The sequence below is a fragment of the Saccopteryx leptura genome, chromosome 5, assembly GCF_036850995.1.
Source record: "Saccopteryx leptura isolate mSacLep1 chromosome 5, mSacLep1_pri_phased_curated, whole genome shotgun sequence".
NCBI lineage: Eukaryota > Metazoa > Chordata > Mammalia > Chiroptera > Emballonuridae > Saccopteryx > Saccopteryx leptura.
This window is the reverse complement of record NC_089507.1, coordinates 5,444,038-5,465,680: the sequence shown is the minus strand read 5'-3', so window position 1 is coordinate 5,465,680 and position 21,643 is coordinate 5,444,038. Positions and strand designations below refer to the sequence as shown.

At 55.5% G+C, this 21,643-nt stretch overlaps 1 protein-coding gene across 1 annotated transcript in view; it reads left to right on the top strand.

The window, feature by feature from the left end:
- Positions 1 to 1,680: 1,680 nt before the first annotated feature.
- The window catches only part of SLC2A9 (solute carrier family 2 member 9), a 117,003-nt gene continuing 97,040 nt past the window's right edge, over positions 1,681 to 21,643 (top strand). Inside the window, exons 1-2 of the mRNA XM_066384527.1 lie at positions 1,681 to 1,942; positions 12,522 to 12,657. The gene's annotated coding sequence lies outside the window, so the exon portion shown is untranslated. The remainder of the gene's footprint in view (positions 1,943 to 12,521; positions 12,658 to 21,643) is intronic.

The window sequence follows — 21,643 nt, the reverse complement described above, 5'->3', positions numbered from 1 at the left end:
GGCACATAGTGACCCAGGACATATGTTGTGTCACCTCCCCCACCCCACCCCCTGCCCGGGGACTGTGCTAAGTGCTCTCTGAGCATTTTCTTCTTACCCGCCCTCCCAGCCTGAGGGAGACACAGCGGCCTCCCAACATCCCAGAACTCCCCTGAAGGGAAGGGAGACTGGAGCCCGGTCTGCCTGTCTCACTGCGTCCTGGGGGCAGAATCAGACATTCGTTCAGCCCAGGGACTCACAACCCTGGCCGCGGGCAGGGGCCCCTGAGGCCCTCTGACAATACTTCACTGCCTGAGCCCTGGCCCACGCCAGGTGGAACCCACTCTCCAAGGCTGGCTCTGACATCCGTCCCTACCTCTCCAGGGCTCCCCGGGTGAGTCTCCCGACCAGGGTTAAGAGCCAGAGGCGGCCCCGGTGTGGCATCCCCGGCCTGGCCGTTTCAGACAGTCCTCACGGGGAAGCCTGGCCCCTCGTTCCAGATGAGCTCAACCTCGCCTCCCTCTCTTGCTTGTAGATTAATTCATCATCACGGCCTGCGATGATTAATTTTATGTGTCGGTTTGGCGGGGCCACGGTGCCTAGGTATTTGGTCAAACATTATTCTGGAGATTTGGGGGGAAGGCGTGTTTTAGAGGAGATCGATATTTAAACCTGTCAACTTCGAGTAAAGCGGGTTTCCCACCATAACCTGAGTGGGCCTCATCCAATCAGTTGATGGCCTGGACAGAAAAACAACTAACTGTCCCTGATCAAGAAGGAATTCCTGGCCCCGGCCAGTGGCTCTGTGGATAAAGCGTCGTCGTGGCTCGCCCAGGTCGCAGGTTCAATTCCTGGTCAGGGCATGTAGGAGAAGCAATGAAAAATGGAACAACTAAGTGGAACAGCAAGTTGATGCTTCTCTCTCATTCTCTCCCTCTCCTTCTCTCTCTTTCTCCTCCCCCCCCCCCCAAATCAATGGAAAAAATTGAAAAAAAAAAAAGAGAAGAAATTCCTCAGCAGACAGCCTTCGGACCCAGATAGCAAGCCTCCTGGCCTGGCCTGCAGATTTTAGACTCACATCTTCCTCATAAGCCAAGTCCTTAAAATAACCCTCCTTTTATACATACACACGTCCGCTTAGTTCTGTTTCCTTGGAGGGCCTGACGAAGAACACACTGCCGGGGTCCAGACTGGCCTCTCGTTGAACTCAGTCGTACCCAGAGCATCCTCCTCTCGCTGTTCTGGGGACAGCCCCGCCCAGCTCGAGACAGCGGCTGGAAGCACGGGATTCTCAGTCTCGGGGGGACCAGTACGGATCTCCCCGTCTCACCGAAATAGAGGTGCAGAGATGGTGACACCACTGCCCGAAGGTATTCCACAAACGGGAATAGGGCTCAGTGGGGTTAAGACCGTGGCTCCCACCTGGGGCGATTTTGCCCCCCTCCCCCAAGACATTTGGCAATTATGGAGACATTCTTGGTTGTCATGCTGTCCCTGAGGGAGGGCTGGTGACCTTGCCCCTGGCATCTAGTGGGTCGAGGCCAGAGATGCCACAAACACCCTCTAACGCACAGGACAGCACCCTGCCACAGGAAAGCCAGGACTGACACGCAGCCGTGCCCGGGTTGAGCAACCCTGGGTCCGCATGAGGAAACACTTAGTCACAAAGGGCTTTAAGTTCTCACCCTACGGCTGGCGGGGAGGGCTGCACTCAAATCAGGAAGGAGCCTAAAAAGGCAGCAGTAACCGGGCATCTGACCGACAGACTGGAAAAACAGGCCGGGGGAAAACATTACTGAAAAGGCCAGAGAGCTTCGGGGAAGTCCTTAAGAGGTCAGCTCCCTCTCGGAGGAAGGACCAGCAGTCCAGCTGGTGGGAACAGCGAGAGCACAACGCCTCGTGGCCTGAGATATGTCCCTCACAGGGGGAGTCCTGGCCCCGAGGCCACGAGCGACCAGAGCTGGTGAGTAGCTGTCTTGTGTTTTACGGCTGCAGCTGTTGTTGTTTTTAATTTGGGGAGCAGTGACCTGATACACTCGCAGGGTGGGGGGTGCGAGGTGAGAAAGCTAGGACGGCAGAGGTCTGGTCCTCTCCCTGCCGCGATGACCGTTGTCGGGACTGTTGGTGGGAAGGGCAGTCCGGTGCAAACTTCCTCAAGGGAAGCTGAGTCGTCATCTAAGACCCGATCATTCTGCTTCTGGGCACGCACTGGACACACTCTCCCGCTGTCCTCTGTGGGGACAGAGCACACGTATGAGACCGTTCCTGCGGTGCTGGCCGACTGCTGAAGGCCGCCCGGCCTCTATCCTCGGGCCATGCTCTCTGTGGGTCATCAGAGGTCCTTTCCCACCAGTCCAGAGAGCCTGGCACTATAACCCCCTCGCCACCCCGTTTTACAACAGAATAAACTGAATCTCGTGTGATTCAGTGACCTGGTCAAGGCCACACTGCGTATCAGCAGCCAGGCCGAGTCTTCAACTCCAGTCCTGCCAGAGCCGACCTGTGTCGGTGCCGTTGCCCACGAGGCCACCCCCTTCGCCATGAGAAGTAAGAGGGGGCCACCGAGACAGCCCTTTTCCCACCACGACTGGCCATTCTTCCTTGGGTTCCTTCTAGACAAAAACAACAGAAAAGCTAGGGGTTACAGAAAAAACCAGGTCAGGCGGGAGTGGGGGGAAGGGGTCAGTTTGACCTTCTAGAATTCTGACTTTCATTAAGATTCTTACCTGACCCTCACCCACCCACCCACACACACACACACCTACACCGTAATGCTGCCCGGCACAAAAATTCTTGAAAGAAAAAGAACAACTAACCTACGTTAAGCCCACATGCCAGGCACCGCTCTGAGATTTTACAGCAATCCCCACGGCGACCCCGCGAAGCGTGTAGGACGTTTATCGCCTCCACGACACGGGGGAAGGCAGGGAAAACCTGGACGTGCGGTCACTTGCCCGAGGTCCCCCAGGGCCTCAGAACTGCGGGAGGACATGCCCGAGGTCCCCCAGGGCCTCAGAACTGCGGGAGGCCATGCCCGAGGTCCCCCAGGGCCTCAGAACTGCGGGAGGCCATGCCCGAGGTCCCCCAGGGCCTCAGAACTGCGGGAGGCCATGCCCGAGGTCCCCCAGGGCCTCAGAACTGCGGGAGGCCATGCCCGAGGTCCCCCAGGGCCTCAGAACTGCGGGAGGCCATGCCTGAGGTCCCCCAGGGCCTCAGAACTGCGGGAGGCCATGCCCGAGGTCCCCCAGGGCCTCAGAACTGCGGGAGGACATGCCCGAGGTCCCCTAGGGCCTCAGAACTGCGGGAGGCCATGCCCGAGGTCCCCCAGGGCCTCAGAACTGCGGGAGGCCATGCGGGGAGCCTGCTCACCTGGTTCGACTCCTGCTCCGCGCCCCGCCGCCCACATCCTGTCTGGATCATCAAATCCTCCTGGCCTCCGTTTCCTCCTTGAAGAATAGGGATAAACACCACCGTGTCCCCTTCCTGGGGCCGTCGTGAGGACGGACATCTGCATAGTAATCAATAAGGTATCGTCACTGAAGTTTCGTCGTTGCTGAATCACACCTCGGCTCCCTGCGGGGACTGAGGCGACCCGTCCCGGAGTGAACCCAGGAGGCTGCGTTTGGCACGTGGCCCTCGGGAGTGGGCAGAGGATCCCCAAGGAGGGGCCGTGGGCCAGGGACTGGGGTGGGGGTGGGTGCACTTTAAGAGGAAAGAGGGGGTGGGCTAAGACCTTGGGCCCGGCAGAGGGAGGAGGTGAGCTCGGTTGACTGACCAGGACCCTGGGCGACCCAGCCAGGTGCCTTCGCGGTAGAGGAAGTGCGAGGGTCTGGTTCTCCAACGGGGGCGGGAAAGACACGAGAGAGACCTCAGCCTCTGGAACCAGACAGACGGCGTTCAGATCTCACCTCGTCTCCTTGCAGCGTGGCCTGGACGTGGCTCCTCAAGCTTCCCCTGTTCACACACGGGCTCTGGGTGTCCTGGCCAGGCAGCTGAGGACTCTGTGAGATGACCTCACGTGTGCCCTTTGCGGGGTGCCCAGCATGTAGCCGTCACTCAAGAAGCCGCGACCTCCCTTCCGGTTGAGGCCCAGGAACCTCGGGGTCAGGAACCCCCAGTTCCACGGGCCCTGCGACAGACACATGTCCCTTGTGATCACGGACAACGGTTCCCAGGTACCTGCCTCAGCTGCCCTATTATTCTTTACAAGTCAGTGAGAACCGGTGACGTCCACTTGGCCACGGCTTTGCAGTGAACTGTGGAGGCTGCCGGGCACCCGAGAGCACGGGGAGACCCGCCCGTTCTGTCAGGGCGTGGCCGTGGGAGGAAAGGACGTCTCAGCAGAGGCGGGAAGGATGCGCTCCCGTTCTCCGCGTGGGAGAAGGCATCTAGGCCGAGGGACAGCTTGGGAAACACTCGCCGTCATCAGAGGGTGACGAGGAAACAGGTTGGTGTGACGTGGACGGCGAGCCAGGCACACGATGCCCGAGCTGGGCAGGACCAGCTTGTAAAGGAGACCTGTGCGCCACGCCGCGTGCCCACCAAGGGCTGGGAGCTCTGCCCGTGGACGAGGTCCTCCGGCCTCTCCCTTCCGGGCCGCCCCTGCCTGGGCTGCGCTTCGGGAGTGGACCGTTACGGGCTTGTACCCACAGCAATCTGATGCATCCGTGAGCCAAGCTCGGAAAACATGCCTCTTCTACCAGCCGGGGCGCTGGACTGAGTGTCTGTCTGTGTCCCCCAAAGTGTACACATGAAGCCCTAACACCTGGCGTGATTGGCGTTTGGACTTACGGCCTCTGTGGGAGTAACTAAGGTTAAATAACGTCACCAGAACGGGCCCCTGATGGGAAGGATGAGCGTCCCAGGGCTGCCCTAACCGAGTGCCCAAAGACAGAGTTGGAGTTTCTCTTTCCGTATAAAAAAATCTCATAAAGGCTCTGTCCTTTTTTTTTTTTTTTTTTTTTTTTTTTTTTTAAGGAAATGGGTTTCTTTAGATAAGTTCCCACAAGGGGAATCGCTGGGTCATAGGCAGTTCCATTTTTAATTTTTTGAGGTAAGTCCACACTGCTTCCCACAGGGGCTGCGCCAACACTGCCCAAGGGCTCCCTTTTCTCCACACCCTCGCAGCACGGACTGTTAACGTATTGATGATAGCCAATTGTTAGTAGTTTTTGTTTTTTGTGTTATTTTTTTTGGTATTTTTCTGAAGCTGGAAACGGGGAGAGATAGACAGACTCCTGCATGTGCCTGACCGGGATCCACCCGGCATGCCCACTAGGGGGCAACACTCTGCCCCTCCGGGGCGTCGCTCTGTTGCGATCAGAGCCACTCTAGTGCCTGGGGCAGAGGCCAAGGAGCCATCCCCAGCGCCCGGGCCATCTTTGCTCCAATGGAGCCTCACTGCGGGAGGGGAAGAGAGAGACAGAGAGGAAAGAGAGGGGGACGGGTGGAGAAGCAGATGGGCGCTTCTCCTGTGTGCCCTGGCTGGGAATCGAACCCGGGACTTCTGCACACCAGGCCGACGCTCTACCACTGAGCCAACCGGCCAGGGCCATTGTTAGTAGTTTTTATTCAAAAATATCCCGACTACTGCCAATTCTCCGCTGCCTTGAACTGCCTCCCTTTCCCATCTGCCGCCCTGGCGGGTCTGTCTGCGTGTCTCTCTTTCTCCTCTTGGGCTCCTTGACAGCCGAGCAAAGGGAAAGTCCATATTTGGAACACTTAGTCCGGTTTCAGTTCTGATACAGGGATATACATAAAAACAAAACCCGGCAGGCGTGTCCGCACAGTGAGGCCGGAAGCGTTGGGGTTGTTGCCGTGTGCCCTGGGGGAGGCGGTCAACAGCCAGCGGTCTCGGTGAGTGGCAGAGGCTCTGAGCCGCCGACACCCCGGGCGGCCGGGAGTCTGGCTTACTAACCGGTCAGCCGTGCCAGAGAGCCGAGGTTTCCCTCCTTCAGTGCTGCCTTGGAGGGGGGACTTCCTCTCCCTCCCTCTGGAGCCACAGTTCCACCCCTGAAAGGGATATAACGAACTGGCATTTGTCCACGTCTAGGCCAGCAGCCACCGGACGCTGTATGTCACGGAGCTTTTTACTTAAAACGCTTTCAGATGGCATCTCACCACCACAGGGCGGTCGACCCCAGAGAGAGAGCACCGTGACTGCAGGGGACTCTCTGGTCTCTGGGTGGCAGCACTGCGTGGGGAGAGACGGAGGGCCATCAGCACCAGGACTGGGTGACCACCGGCCAGTTACCTGACTTCTCTGCCTCCTGTTTCCTCCTGGGGGGCCCTGGATCGGCAGAGCGGCTGGGTCCCCGGAGCACAGGAGAGGGCGGAGGAAGCACTTGCACGGGGAGCTGTCGCAGGTCACTCGTCTCCCTGGGGAAGTGAGGGAGCACCTTGGAAAGCCATTTTAATGACAGAGTGAGGCACGATTTCCCTTTCGGTTTCTTCGTTGGCAGCAGGTTCCGATGGGCTCACATGAGGATTAATTTTGAAGAGTCGTGCATGCAAACCGTTGCCATTAAATCCTGCTCAATAGTAGTTCTCCAAAATAGAAGCAGACACTGCCATCTATTCCTTTAACTCCGGTCGGCGGGGTTCCTCTTCCGGCCTGCCCCCCCCCCACACACACACACACTGGAATTAAACACTTTAGTGGACTCCGGAGAGGAACATGGACTCTGCTCGAGACTGCCCCCCGCAGGCTGCATAGGAAAATTCGGATTGTGGGCAAATCCTAAAACAGTGGGCAGGAATCCGTCCCGGGAAGAGGGCGGGCACAGGGCACTCAGGCACCAAAGGGAGACATGCGTGAGGAAGGACATTCTCTGTGCCTGAAGTGGGCTGCCTGCAGGGCACAAGCCAGAAGCTGGGCGGGGGCCAGGGGCAGGCGCAGGGACCGCGCCAGTGTGAGGGCTGGCTCCGTGTCACGGGGTGGGGGGTGGGGAGTGGAGAAAGAGAGGGCTTCGTGAGGCTGTCCGCGCGGCGCTGGAGGCTCCATCCAGAAGCAGCTGGGAGCCATCGAAGGCCCCTGAGCAGACAGGTGATGCCGCCTTTCACCTGCGAGAAAGACTACCCCGCGGATACTGCAGAGAACTGGGATGGGAGGTGGAGATTGGCAGCTGGGAGACCAGTCAGAAGGCCGACGTCCAGCTGGGACAGGACAAGGGCTGGCCCTGGACAGGGTGGAGAGAACCCAGTCAGGCCCCCTCTGTGATGGGGCCACCTGGATGACAGGTTAGCTAGCTGTTACCTGGTTCAGCAGCAGGGGGCCTTTGGTGGTGGTGTTACCCCTGGAGACAGAGGCAGAGGAGGAGGAGGAGGAGGAGGAGGAGGAGGAGGAGGAGGAGGAGGAGGAGGAGGAGGAGGAGTCTTCATGGAACCTGCCGGTTTTGTGGGGACAGACCTGGCGCACGTCCTCATCACGGACGCGTGGTCATCGTTCACCCTGCCAGCCACTCACCGCCTGACAGCCATCCTTCCCCAGAATGCTTGGTGCACGAGGGTGAGGGCACTCACGTCGTCTGGGAAGACTTCTTAGTGAAACGCTTCTAAGAACCGTTTTGGGGACAGCCCACGCCGTCTCGGCGCTGAGCTTTAATAAGTCGGAGACACGAACACTCGAGCAGAGGACAGCGAGCTCCGCCTCGGGATGCGCCGGCCCACAGCCCGTCTCTGTACAGAGAGCGTCACTGGGACATAGTCTCGCTCCTCTCCGGGCAGTGTCTCCGGTGCTTCTGGCCCCCGTGGCAGAGTGGAGGGCTGGCAAAGCTGCACATCCTTTCCAGAAAGCCCTTTCTGGAAAACATTTGTCAGCCCAGCTCTCAACACAGCCCCTCCTTCCTCTGGGGCTGTGGGGTGACGGGGGCGCCTTAAATCTCTCCATGCCGAAGAATAGACCTCGGGGGTCTCGGCTTGTCCTGTGGGGCTCGCTTTGGATGTGAAGGAGACACCGTCCGCGTCGCTGAGGGGACCGCTGGGGTAAAATGGCGACAGACATTTGAGGACGCAGAGCTGGGCGCTGCCTTTGCTCCCGTGCCCTGCGTTTCGGCACGGTGGCTCCTTGAGCAAACTCTGTTCTACGTGGGGGTGGGGGGATGGGGTCCAAGTGCGGGTGCACCTGTCGGCCCCTGGCCTGGCTGCGGCAGGCAGCCGGCCTCCTTCCGGAGCCCCTCGTACACACGCAGCAGATATGCACAGACGGGGCCGACAGGTGGTGACGGAGCATGAAGAGGGGACGGTGGCCACGGGCACCCGGGCTGCTTTTCAGAGAATGGGGGATTATCTCCACGCAGAGGAGAAGCGGAACAGTGCTGTAGTCAGTGAGGAAACTGGGCATTGACTTTTTACTCAGTGAGAGCACGGCCACAGATGTTTCCATATGTCCTCTCTCTCTCTCTCTCTCTCTCTCTCTCTCTCACACACACACACACACACACACACACACGCGCGCGCGCGCGGACACTCGGGTCAGGCAGGGCGGAGAGGGTGTTCCTGTGGGTGCAGAGTAAATAAAACCAAGAGTTACAACACTGTTTTTCTCCACCTCTCCAGAGGAGGACCGTGAGCCTTCCTTAATTCTGGTCTTGTCCTTGGCCCGTCACTGCCTGGGTGATTGGGCCGTGCTTAGTAGTGTTAGCTCTGTGCATTTAATCATTTCTTTATGTGCTTTCTTCACACTTTGTGTTCCCTTTAGAGAATTTGTCACCTGCCCTCATGGCCATTGCTGTGCATGTCTCTCTGGTGAGGCAGTAATTGCTATGCAGTAAGGGACTGGTTCCTTATTTTTGAGAGGCAGGAACATCGATCGAGCTGCTCCTGTGTGTGCCCTGACGGGGGGAATTGAACCCATAATCTCCGTGCTCCGGGACGACGCTCCAGAGCTATCACCCAGGGCTTAACTGACGTGTATTGATTCTTAGAGAGACAGAGAGAGGAAGGGAGAGAGAGGGGAGGGGTCAGGGAAGTATTTGTTGTTTCACTCGGTCGTGCATTTTTTGGTTTCTTCCCGTGTGTGCCCTGACTGGGGATCAAACCCACAACCTTGTTGTTTTGGGATGACGCTCTTAACCCACTGGGCTAACTGGCCAGGGCCACCTTTTTCCCTTTTATAATCTTCATGTATCCATTCACTCAGTCATGCGTTCTTCACTCAGCTAATATGACTGAAGGCTTCCTCTGTGCCAGATACAGGAATAAGCCACCAGGCAAACAGTGGGCATTCAATAAACGCCTTCTTCTTTTTTTTTTAGTTAGAATATAATTGGAACAGGACACGGCATTCCTTTTAGGATACGGCACACTGGTGTGATATACAGGTAGCTATGATGGCATGATCACCGGGCGAGTTAACATCATCACCACGGTGGCCACAAGTTCTTGTTCTCTGCCTTGTGATAAGAACTTTTACGAGAGACTCCATTATCGCTTTTTAATCTTGACACGCCCACGTGCGGGTTACAAATGGCCTTTTCCATATTCCAGACGAGGAGACTCGACCTCAGGTTCAAGAAAACCTGCACAGGCAGGTCACACAGTTTGCAAGCGGCAGGACCCGGACTCGACGAGCTCCTGTTTCTGTACTCAGCCCTGTCCTGCTGTGTTTTTCCCCCCTTTGTTACAAAAATCGTGCCCATAGAAAGTTCTGATTGGGTTCGTTGTGAGGTCTGGTTTTATCCACGAGGTGGTCCCAGTGGAGTGTTGGAGGCCAGCACACAGCAGAACCTTCCCAAGGACCCCGCGTCCCTCCCGGGGGGGCCGTGAGGTTTACTGCTCGTATTCTCCTGTCACGGATGCAGATGTCAAAGTTCAGGCAGATGCGATCATGGCTCGGAGCCAAGCAGTGGGGAGGGACCCAGGGCTGTGCCCCTGACAGCTCACGTTCCCCCCGGCGGGCGGGGCCGAGAGTGGGCCAGGGGCCAAGGCGGCCATGGGAGAGGAGCCGGCAGGCCCGGCCGTAGGTGTGGGAAGGAGGACTCACACCTGCTTCCAGCTGAGTCACTGGAGGGAGGCGGTGCCTGGGGCCCGAGGGCTCAAAGACCAGGCACCTGGGTGCCAAGGATGCTGCCCGGTGCGCCACCTCTCTGCTGCCGGGCCGTGGACCTCAGAAAGCCGCCCGCCTCAGTGCTTTTCACAGCGTGGGGCCCCTGGGAAAATCAGATGATGAAAAGTGCTGCCTAGAAAATGCAGGCAAGAGGCCCTGCACCAGATACTAAGGGTTTTAAGCTTCGTTGCTTGCTTTTAAAACAGAGTGCTCTAGTCGGAAGATTTCTGGGTGGATATTAAGGGTTTCTTGGCGAAGGGGAGGCTCAGGTTGAGTGTTGAGATAGAAACGTGTCCCAGAGCAGCAGAATGGCGGGAGCAGGAACGCAGTCCGGGGCTGGCTGGAGGCGGGGCGTCTCGGCAGAGCCCGCTGGTGGGGAACAGCAGGGCTGGTGGGCAGGGCGGGGTGACCTGGCGAGGCATCACGCTTCGGTTTGCAAGACGAGCAATGTTAGTCTTCTTGCAGTAATGTCATCCAGGATAACTGACTCAAGTCAGTTATAATAAGCCACTAAGAGCTTTTTTTTTTTTAGACGAGAGGAGAGGAGATAGTTAGGCAGACTCTTGTGTGCAACACAACCTGGATCCGCCCGGCAACCTCATCTAGGCCCTGATGCTCAATTAGCAAGCTATTTTTAGTGCCTGAGGCATATGTGCTCCAATGGAGCTATCTTCAGCACCCAGGGCCACCCTCAAACTAATTGAGCCACTGGCTGTGAGAGGAGAAGAGGGAGAGAAGGGGGAGAGGGAGGTGGGCGAGACACAGATGATCACTTTTCCAGTGTGCCTGGATCAGGAATCAAATCCAGGACGTCCTTACACCAGGCTGGCATGCTATCCACTAAACCACCAGCCAAGGTCAAGAGCAGAAATTTTATTTTCATGGGGCACAGGAAAAAAAGAGGAAATTCAGCCAGGTGTTCAGAGGCTCTTTGGTACTTGGAGAGGACAGAGAGAGGCATATGGGGAACTCAAAGTGCCCGACTCTCCAGGCGTCTTATTTCATTAGGGGCGAGCAAGGGCTGGAGCATGGGAAACACTGGTAAGCCTGGTGGTTTGTTCAAAGGCTGCATATCTGGATGGCCAGGGGTGGAGTGGGGTTGGCCTGTGTTAAATTTCAGATGCCCTGCCCCATCTCGGATCCATTGCATCAGAATCCCAAAGGGGGGGCCTGGAGAATCCCTGTCCTCACCTCCTCACAGAGGGCGTTCATGCGCCACTCATGTACGGAGGTCAAGACCAAGCTCGGGAGGAAGGGGGGCACTCCACGGCCAGCCCGGCGGTGGAGACAGGGAGGATGCTGGCCAGCCCGTGTGACTCAGTCGCACTTTGACACCTGGGAGGTGTTGAGTCAGTGGTCACCCAGGGCAGCGTGGGCACAGAGGCTGCAGTTCGGGGTGCCCTGGGAGCTCTTTGGGGGAAGTTCTGTGCTCGATGCAGAAAATAAGGCTTCTCTGAACATGTCCAGCCCAGCTCCCTGGGACAGGAAGGGGACAGAGAGGCTGGACAAATGCCCAGTCTAGGAACGTGGTTTGAGGGTGCGTTTGGTAGGAGTGCTCTCGGATGGTCACCTGCAGGAAGCTTCCTGCTCAGACAGATCGTAAGACAGGCAGTAAGTCCCACATCGAGAACCTCCATTTTTATTTGCCTCCCAGATGGCACTGGTGTGAACATCTGGAGAATCTCACACCTACTTATTCCCAGCTGAGCCCGCAGCCTGGTGGCAGTCCATCCCTGCTGAGTGATTGCAGAGAGCTTGACCGGGAACAGACACCTCTGAGCCCCGAGGGACGCCCCTGGCTAAATCTGTAGTAAAAGCAACAATGGGTCTGGCAGCTGGCAAGCCAGTCCCCCTCTCTGAGTCTTGGTGTACAATCTCACAGAAGGATTCTTTCAGGACGGCGAGGGGGGTGCAATGCAGGAGTTTCTATGAGGGTCTGCTGCCACAGGCTCGGCCCCTAAGAGTAACAAGTAACCGGACACACTTTGTTCATATTGATTTCCGTCTTTGCTTCTTCTGTACCAAGCTCCGGCGAGGCAAGGGAACCCCGCTAACTCATTTCAGTGGCCCCCCTCAATGCCTTCAGAATGATCCTTGCTATTCCATGCATCCAATGAGTTCTGGCTTGAGAATTCTCCAGGCGAGCGGCAGTCTTTCTCGGCCAGAAGGGAAGGAGGTTGAGGCTGGGAATGGGGAATCTGGGGGTGACCTCTGCTCCTTCTGGCATCTCTTCTCAGGGTCTCATTCAGTAGAACCCCACTTGGCTGGGGGGCGAGGAGGTAGCTTTTGACTTTTCCCAGCCATCCAGGCTGGGCGGTGATGCTTGCCACGGCTATTTCACAGGTTATTGTTGAAAACAGGTACGATCCTGTGACTTTAGAAGGAACCAGAATAAATAATATTTTTAAATGGAATACAGTCATTTCTTTACTTGACTACTTACTGACGGATTGGTGAACAGATAGGTGGATTGATAGACTGATTTTGAACACTGCAGATGGGAGGAGCCTCACCATCATGGAAGAAGAGCGGAGTCGCCTGGACCAAGAACCGGGACACCTGGCTTGGCTGTGACTCATTCACAACACACAGTGTGACCTCAAGTGACCTCTCTGTCTTCCAGTCTCTTCATCGTAAGTATGAAGCGTGGCTCGGTCCACCCCACGAAATGCTCCGGAGGATTATTTCTGATAATAAATGCAAAGATGCTTGGTAAATTTGCAAAGCTCAACCAAAAATGTTACTTGTTCCAATTATCATTTAGTTTGCATGACTTGTTGGTTTCCTACAACAACCGGTGCGACAAGCTTGGGGAGTAACATCGCAAGCCCGGCAGCCTGGAAGACAGACCCCTGCATCGCTTCCTCTCTCTCCGCGGGAAGGGGTCCTGTCTGGGCACCGCCGCCGCGTTCCTGCAGCGATAACTCCGTGTAGGGGACGGTCCCATGGGGGTCAGGGTCCAGACGGTCAGAGTGAAGCTGGGTCCTCAATGGGGCAGACCATCTCTAACCGAAGTGTCTGTGACAGCCACGTCCCCTCCTCCGGGCTGAGCTACACAGTCACGACTTATTCATCATTTCTTACGATCTTAGTTCTGCTTTATTGGTTTTGTTTTAATGTCGGTGTCCTCAGGTCTTCTCAGCATTAGATGGGACACAAGGACTAAGTAGTATGTCAGCAGGAATAACAGACCAGCCCGGGAGAGCGCCACGTGTGGGTTACATTGTGTCTTCCCAAAAAGGGATGATGTTGACGTCCTGACACCCAGTCTCTGAATGTGAACTTCTTTGGAAATAGGGTCAATGCTGCTGTAATTAGTTATGATAGAGTCATCCTGGTTAGGGCGTGCCCTAATCCAATACGACTGATAACCTTGTAAGAAGCGGACTATTGGGCCGTGTGAGGACTGGAGTTACGCAGCTAAAGCCAAGGAGCGCCAAGGATTGCTGGCAGAACACTAGAGGCCAAGAGAAAGGCAGGGGACAGACCCTTGCCCGTAGCCAACAGCTGTTGTCTCAAGCTCTCCGTTTTGGGGCACTTGGTTTTGGACGCAGACGGGGAAGCGGGGGCTCTGGGTCCCAGCCCTGCCTCGGCCACGCACTCCTGTGAGTCCCTGGGCACGTCTTCGTGCCTCACTTCCCCTGTCTGTGAAAAGAGGGAGTTGTGTTGGAGAACCATTTGCCAGTTTTGCTTATAACTAGAACTACCTGGGAGACATTAAAATGATAGCTTATTCGACCTTTCCTCTGGATTTTTAAGGTAATCAACTTTTTTACAATGAAAAGAAGGACAAAAAATAATGGAAGAAAACAATATCGTCAATAAAAGAAACATTTTATTCATTGCAACGATAATACACTATAGTATGATAAATGCATAATAAAAACACTTGTAATATTTTATGTTGTAATTATTCTTACATGCTTATTAATTTTTGATAACAATTGTAAAAAAAAAAGTACTCATTTAGATACAAATAGGTCACATCACACGCAATGGATCGACTCTGCATTGATCGAACACGGACATTTACGGATTAGTCTTTCAATATCAAAAAGGAGGACGTGGAATAGGACACTTTTCGAGGGAGGATGGAACCTACAAAAGAAGGACTTTTCTCCCTGAAGGAGGACGATTGGTCACCTTAGGATTTTCAGGATCACTAGGTTGGGGTGGGGCCCAAAATCTGCTTTTAAGAAGCCCTTCAAGCCGCGGCAATGCCCTGCATCTTGCCGCTGCTGCCTTCTCTGGCGTGCCAGGTTTCTCCAGGGCCAAGCCTTGCCCCCTGGCCCCGCACAGTCTATGCAAGCCTACCCGCATGGTGGATGCTGGTATCTGTGCCCCACACCCAGGTGAGAAACCCAAGCAGGCACAGCCATGTCTGTATCTCTGGCGCATTGCTGGGAAGGTGGCCAGGGCTTAGGAATCATGCATCAAACGAGAGGGCAAATCGTCTTTCCACACAGACATCCTGCTCTGGGCTGGGCGGCCAGAGCGCCTGCAAGCTCTCGTTCTGGAGCTGTCAAATGCACCCCCCCCCCCCCCCGCTGTAAGCCTGGCCCAGCCCCCCACCCGAGTTCACCCTACCTCCCCCTGTGCCTTTTAGAAGCATACATAAAGCAGATGTACTAAGTCACTCAATCCTGTGGGGTGGGTTCTGTGACTCTTCCCATTTTACAGAGAGGGGAGAAACTGAGATTCAGAGAGGTTAAGTGACCAGCTCAAGGTCCCAGAGCCAGTGGTGGAGCTGGGGTTTGAACCTAGGGAGGTTTGAACCGGTTATCCCATTATCCATTCCCCCACCACTCAAATTCTTTGCCAACAGGAGCCAGTGCGAGCCGCTCAGCTGGTCCCATCCTCTTCTCCCTCTTAGCTCTCTGGAGAGATCTCCTGTCACCGTCCTCACTCTGCAGCCCGGTAGCTCCTCACCCTGTCGGTCCTTCTGCTGGAAACCTCTCCCCTTCCCTCCGGGCTGCCGGGGAGTTGGAGCCCTTCTCAGCTTCCCATAGACTCTGGCATCTTTGGTGATTGTAACCATGGTCCACCTATCCCCATGGCTCAGCCTCTCCGTCCTTCAAGTCCTTGCTCAAATGTCCCTTTTCCAGTGAGGCCGTCCCGAGCCACTTTTATAAAATGTGCCATCTCCCCAGCTCCGCCCCCCTCCAGGACTCCCGTCCCCATTCTTACATTTTTTCCCCACAGCCCCCATCACACTGTAGTGCACTGTGTCATTCACTGACGCGTTCTGTTTCATGACCTGTCTCCCTCCCTGGAATGTAAGCTCCGTGAGGACGGGCGTGTCTGCCGGCTCTTTCGCAGCTCCACCCCCGTGCCTAGCACACTGCCTGGGCAGCGGAGCTCACTCCATGCGTGTCGAGTGAGTGGAGGAACGCGTTCCACGCAGCTACAGCCCTCTGTTGTGTGTTTATCTCCCTCCTATGACTGTGAACTCCTTCTGGGAGGGACTTGATCTGATTCATTTCTGTATCTCCAGCAACTAACCAAGATCCTGGCTCTTAGTAAGTCCTCAGGAAGCCTTTGTTGAATAAGTAAAGAAATAAGCAAATGAATGAATGGATGGGAGAACTGATGGGTGGATGGATGGATGGATGGATGGACTGGTAGATGGATGATGGATGGATGGATGGATGGACTGATGGATGGATAAATGGACTGATGGATGGATGATGGATGGATGGATGAATGGACTGATGGATGGATGATGGATGGATGAACTGATGGATGGATGATGGATGGATGGATGGATGAATGGATAAACTAATGGATGGATGATGGATGGATGAACTGATGGATGGATGATGGATGGATGGATGGATGGATGAATTGATGGATAGATGATGGATGGGTGAGCTGATGGATGGATGAACTGTTGGATGAATGATGGATGAATGTATGGATGGATGGATAGATGAACTGATGGATGGATGGATGGATGGATGGGTGAACGGATGGATGGATGATGGATGGATGATTGGATGGATGGATGGATGGATGGACTGATGGATGGATGGATGGATGATGGATGGATGAATGATGGATGGATGAATGGGTGGGTGAGTGGTTGGACAGATGGGTTTCTTTCCTACAGGAGAGCTTGCTTGGCAACATGCAGCCAATAGGTGTCCATGTGTGGCTTCACCTGTGGTGCTCCCCGGTTTGGCATGAGCCCCCAACATAGCCCATGGCGCTCACTCATTCAGGGCTGGAAAAGCTGAACATGGTGATGAAGTCCAACTGGTCTGGGTTAAACAGTGAGGTTAGCAGTGGGAGGTGTGTGTGTGTCAATCTTGACCCTGCCCCTCCCTTGCTCCGCCTCTTTGCCCCTCGCTCAGAGGGAGAACTTGGCTTTCCCTGGCCTCAGCGAACCGGCCCCCTCGCTCTCCCACCCAGAGGAAACCCCCCTCGCTTCCTCCCTGGACAGATGCCAGCAGCTCGGTCTCAGGAAGCGGAGGAGAAAGGAGGCAGCAGCGCCCTGCAGTTTCTCAGCTTCTCGGGGCCAACAGCACTTGGATTTGCCCTTTTGTTTTTTCCTCCCCGTCCCCCCGCCCTGACCCAAGCTCTGTCGAACCCAGAAAAGTCCCTGCCCATCCTGGAAGGTGACGTCGCTGTGGGCCTCCCCACTCAGAAGAGTTGTCACGAAGCTACAGACATGACGACTGGCCGGCAGGAAGTGGGGCGTACAGGGAAGTTCAGGTGCTCATGGCCAGTGCTCCTGCTCAGCCCAGAAGGCCCCTTCTTGTTGGGGAAGCCGCTGGGCATCCCCTGTCTGTGGAGCAGGAGCGTGAGTCCCGGGGCCTGACCCTGAGCCCAGGGGGAGTCTCTACTGCCTTAGAGCAGAGCGTGACCCCGAACTCTCTATGCCCAGCCTCAGCCTGGAAGGCGGGCTCAGCAGCTGGGGCTCCAAGGTCAAGGGGGTCTCAAGACTTCATCCGTCTGGCTGGGAGGAAGCTTGACTCTCTTACCTTGACCCTCAAGGTAAGAGCACTGCGGGTGACAGATTCAGAGCTCTGTGGAACGTACAGTCCAAAGCGACCTATGGGCTCTGGTCCTTTTTCCCTCCCTTTTTCTCTTTACGATTTTATGACCATGTAGGTGGTGCTGGTCTGAGGGGCTGGGGCACAGACAAGGAGAAAAGGCGAGAGGCCATGGCAGCAGCTCGGACTCGGGTGGAGGAGCTGCTTCTGATGAAAAGTGGTCAGATTCTGGATGGGTCTCAGGGTCGAGGTGGGTGTGGCTAGTAGGTAGAAAGGTGAGACCATTTACCTGGAAGGGAAAGACCACAGAGGAGCAGGTGTGTGTGTGGGGAGGGAGGGGCGGTCTAACAGCGTGGGAGTTGTGAGCACGCAGACGGGGTGGGAGACCCTGTGCAGTGAGAGCAGAGAGAAGAGGAGGAGGGGCGGGGTCCCACAGAAGAACGTGGAAGGAGGCCAGTGGAAACGGAGAGAGCCAAGCAGGAGCCCGGGTGACGTGGCGCTGATGAGCCTGTCCGGGTCTGAGGAAGACCCAAGCTGATCAGTATCTGGCCCATAGCCTCTCCTTCAACATCTAAGCCAGGTGCTGGGCCTCCCTGGGAATCACAAGGTCACCAAGACCCTCTCAGGGCCGCCAGAAGTTCCTGTGTTCTTGTTAGTCAAGCAGAACAAAAAACTGGGAGGAACTCTGAATGAGCAGCTAAGTATAAATATTTATCTTGGACACATTCAGTTTCATGAATGATTGACTTGCTGATGTTAAAAATAGGTCCAATTCACAAGTCTATGCAAGGTGTTGAGTATTATGTCCACACCTTGTTATTAATCCTCACCCAGGGGCGTGTTGTCGTGCTTGTGACACAGGTAAGGAAGCTGAGCTGACACAGGTGCACCGAGTTCCTCAGGTCACACAACCGGCTGGTGGCAGAGCCAGGGACCGACGCTGGGTCCCCGTGGGTGACCAGGCTGTGCCCTTCCCGCCTACACCAAGCTGATGAACAAGGAGGAGGTTTCCGAACCTCAGAGCATTCCACTTCACCTTTAAAAAAAAAACAACAGGTTGAAATTTTGAGTTTATTTCAAAATGCAGACTAAACCAAGGCCTTGGTCTGATCCCTGCGCCACTTGGGAAGGGCTCCAGACTGACCCTAAATGGTACCAGCCAAGCTTGAGATGGGCAGAGAGGGTCTCTTTCATCTTCTCACGCTTGTAGCCTCATTTCTAAGTATCCTAAGAGGCGCTGCGGCCATTGTTCTTTTGGAGATGTTTTTAGCCGCAAGCACAGGACTGCCTGTTTTCCTTACTTCTTCTTTACCAGCATAGTAGTTGTATGTTGGCGTCTGTGAAATGAAAGGGGGGAGGGGCAGAGCCTCCAGGGAGTAGCCCTGCTCGTCCCTGAGGGCTCCGTGACCGGAAACTCCTTCAACCTTTCCACTTTTTCAAGGCCAAAATTCTAAGGGGCGTTTCCAGGGCTGCAGTTCGAGTCTGCTGACTTTTCTCATCAAAAAAGACTTCTTTTGTTTTTCTGCCCAAGTTGTCAAGCCCACGTCAGGACCCGACCCCAAGGCAACATTGCCTGGTCCCCATGGGCTTTCTGATTGTCCTGCCAGATAAGGGACCTGAGCGATAGTGGAGAGGTCTCCATGCAGCACCTAGAAGGAGTTACAGACACGGACCAGTTGGATTCCTGGTTCCAAAGAACTCAAACCCACCCTGATGGACTCGGGCAGGAAACGAGTTTCATGGGTGGAGAATGGAAGCTCAGGATTGATTATGTGGAGAAACGACGCGTCTAGGTTGTGAGGAGACGCAGGACATCCAGGAGCAGGCGAGCAGCCAGAGAACAGCCTGGCTATAGGTCCCTGACCCTCCACTGCTGGACACGTGGTGCCGTCGCCACCAGACTCACACTAGGCTGCCCCTTCTGCATAGAGAATGCGTCCTCCGTGACCCCTGCCTCAATGGGTCAGAATCAGTCTCTGTGCTCGGTAGGACCACCCGCCTTGTTATCTAGGACCTTCATGAACTGCTTAAGTCACACAGCTGGTTGGCAGCACAGCCAGAATTGTAACCAGGCCTGGGGTGCCGAAGCCTTGTCCCCCAACAAAAAAGGAGGAGGGTCCACATCTGGGCCAAGGGAACAGCAGATTGGAACCTGATTCTAGGAAAGCCACCAGAGGCTTTAAGCAGGGTGGGTCACGTGATCTGGTGTTTGCCATAGGATGTCATTCTAGATGTCACCACCTGGGGGGTGGGGGATGAGCAGAGACCTCTGTCAGGAGGCTGTGGCAGGCAGTCTCCCAGGTGGCAGATGACGTCGTCTGCCCCAGAGAGATGAGAGCAGAGCAGTGAATGAGAGTTTTGATGGTTTGGACAGGCACTCGGAGAGACCCAGAGGAAGGAAGGGGTCTTTGACATTTGGGCTGAGAAACCAGGGAGAGCGGGAAGGCTGGAACACGGACATCGGAAATGCAGTTTGGGACCTGCTGTGTGTGAGACACTTCTCAGCCCGGTGAGGGCACTGCCTGGGGGGTGGACGCGTGAGTCTGGATCTTGGGGGAGAGGTCTGAACCTGAGGGACAGATCTGGGAGTCGGCAGCATATCGCTGGTTTTAAGGCTACGAGTCTGGATGAGGTCACGCGTGGGAAGAGCGTGGACAGAACAGAGAGGAAGGCTTTGGGCTGAGGCCTGGGGTGCTCCCCTGTGGAGGTCCGGTACATGAGGGGGAAGAGCTGAATAGACGAAGAGGTGGCTAGGAAGGTGGAGGGAACACCGGGCCGGTGTGTTGGCTGCGAAGGACATTTCTAGAAGGACTCAGAAGAAAGACGAGTGGTCCAGCTCATCAGAGCAGCTGGGAGGGTGTAGAGAACTGACCGTTGACTTTGGCTCATCCACGTCCTGAAAAGAGCACGTTGGGTGGTGCGGTGGGTCACAAACCCTGTGGGTCACAAACCCCGTGGGCAGGATCTGAGGGACAAAGGCAGGTGCCCGGTGGAGACGGTGGATTCTCTCTGGGAGGGCTGGCTGCAACGAAGAGCGTGGGAAAGGGGTGACCACAGGGGGCAACGTGTTGTTTTTTTTAATTGAGGTGAAGTTCACTTACCATCAAATTCACCGTTTTATTTATTGAATACTTACTAACCATTTTAAAGTGAACAATTCGGTGGCATTTAGCACATTCGCAGTGTTGTGCAACCACCACCTCTACCTCGTTCTAGAACATTTCCATCAATCCCAAAGCAAGCCCCTTGCCTGTTGAATACTTGGTCTCCGTTTGCAATCCCTCCCCTCCCCCAGCCCCTGGCAACCACTCGTCTGCTTTCCGCCCCTAGAAACATATCATTCACATGGGATTGTATCACCTTTTGTGTCAGGCTTTTTTCCACGTAGCACAATGGCGTCCAAGTCCTGCCACGTTGTAACCTGGGTCAGAATGTCATTCCTTTGTGTGGCTGAGTACTATTCCATTGTGGCCACAAACCACAGTTCATCCTTTCCTTCGCTGATGGGCATTTGGGCGGTTCCCGCCGTTGGGCTATTGTGAGCAGTGCTACCATGAACACTGGTGCCCAAGTCTTTGTTTTGAACACCTGCTTCCAGGTGTCCTGGGCGGACCCCTAGGATTGGAATCGCTGAATCATGCGGTCGTTCTGTGTTTAATTTTCTCGAGACCACCAAACTGTTTCCCACAACAGTGAAACCCGTTTGCATTCCCACCAGCTGCGTGCGCACGAGGGCTCCCGTTTCTCCACATCCTTGCCTGGTTAGTTGGCTTTTGTTTGTTTGTTTGTTTGTTTGTTTGTTTGTTTTTTAATGGGTGATATTGAGACATTGTTGTGCCTAGCCTGGAATACAGACAGAGACATTGATGATGCTGGGGTGGGAGTGTTGCTGGAGGGAAATCCTCGAGAAGGTGGGAGAGGTGAGCCCACAAGACCCACGACGGGGGAGGTCCTTCAAAGTGGGAAGTTGGGACACCAGGCCACCAGAGACACAGGAGAGACACTCTGATGGGCTTGTCCTCTTTGCTCCGGGGAGGAGCTTTCCCGCAGAGCAGCGGGGAGCGGGGAGTGGGGAGTGGGGAGTGGGGAGCGGGGAGCGGGGAGCGGGGAGCGGGGAGCGGGGAGCGGGGAGTGGGGGCCGGCAGCGTAGGTGGTCTCACTTTACACCTCAATTCTCATTCACAAGCTTTGGTGCTTTGGGTCAGCGGGTGATTTCTAGAACCCAGGCGTGCTTGGCCACAGAATGAAGAGAACAGAACTTGAGCAGCTGCCTTTAGGAGTAAGCGAGGCTGCGTGTAACCAGGGCAGGGCACGGAGCAGGTGCTTAGTGACGCAGGTCCCTCCCATGGGCTCACCCTCCTGGCTAGATTCTGAATGATCCGCTAGAAGCAGCAGGGTTACCCTTCTCCGTCTCTGGCACTATGTTGGCCACCTAGTAGGTGTTCCATAAGTATTTGAAAAAGGACAAAGGAAGAGGCAAGGATAAAAATAATGGTTAAAAAGAAACAACAACCAGACTTCCTGTTAACCATAGCAAGAGCGAATATCTCCTGGGGGCTTGCTACACGGCTGGCTGGCTGGCTGGCAGTTCCAAGGGCCGTGCCTCACCTGGCCCGCGGGGTGA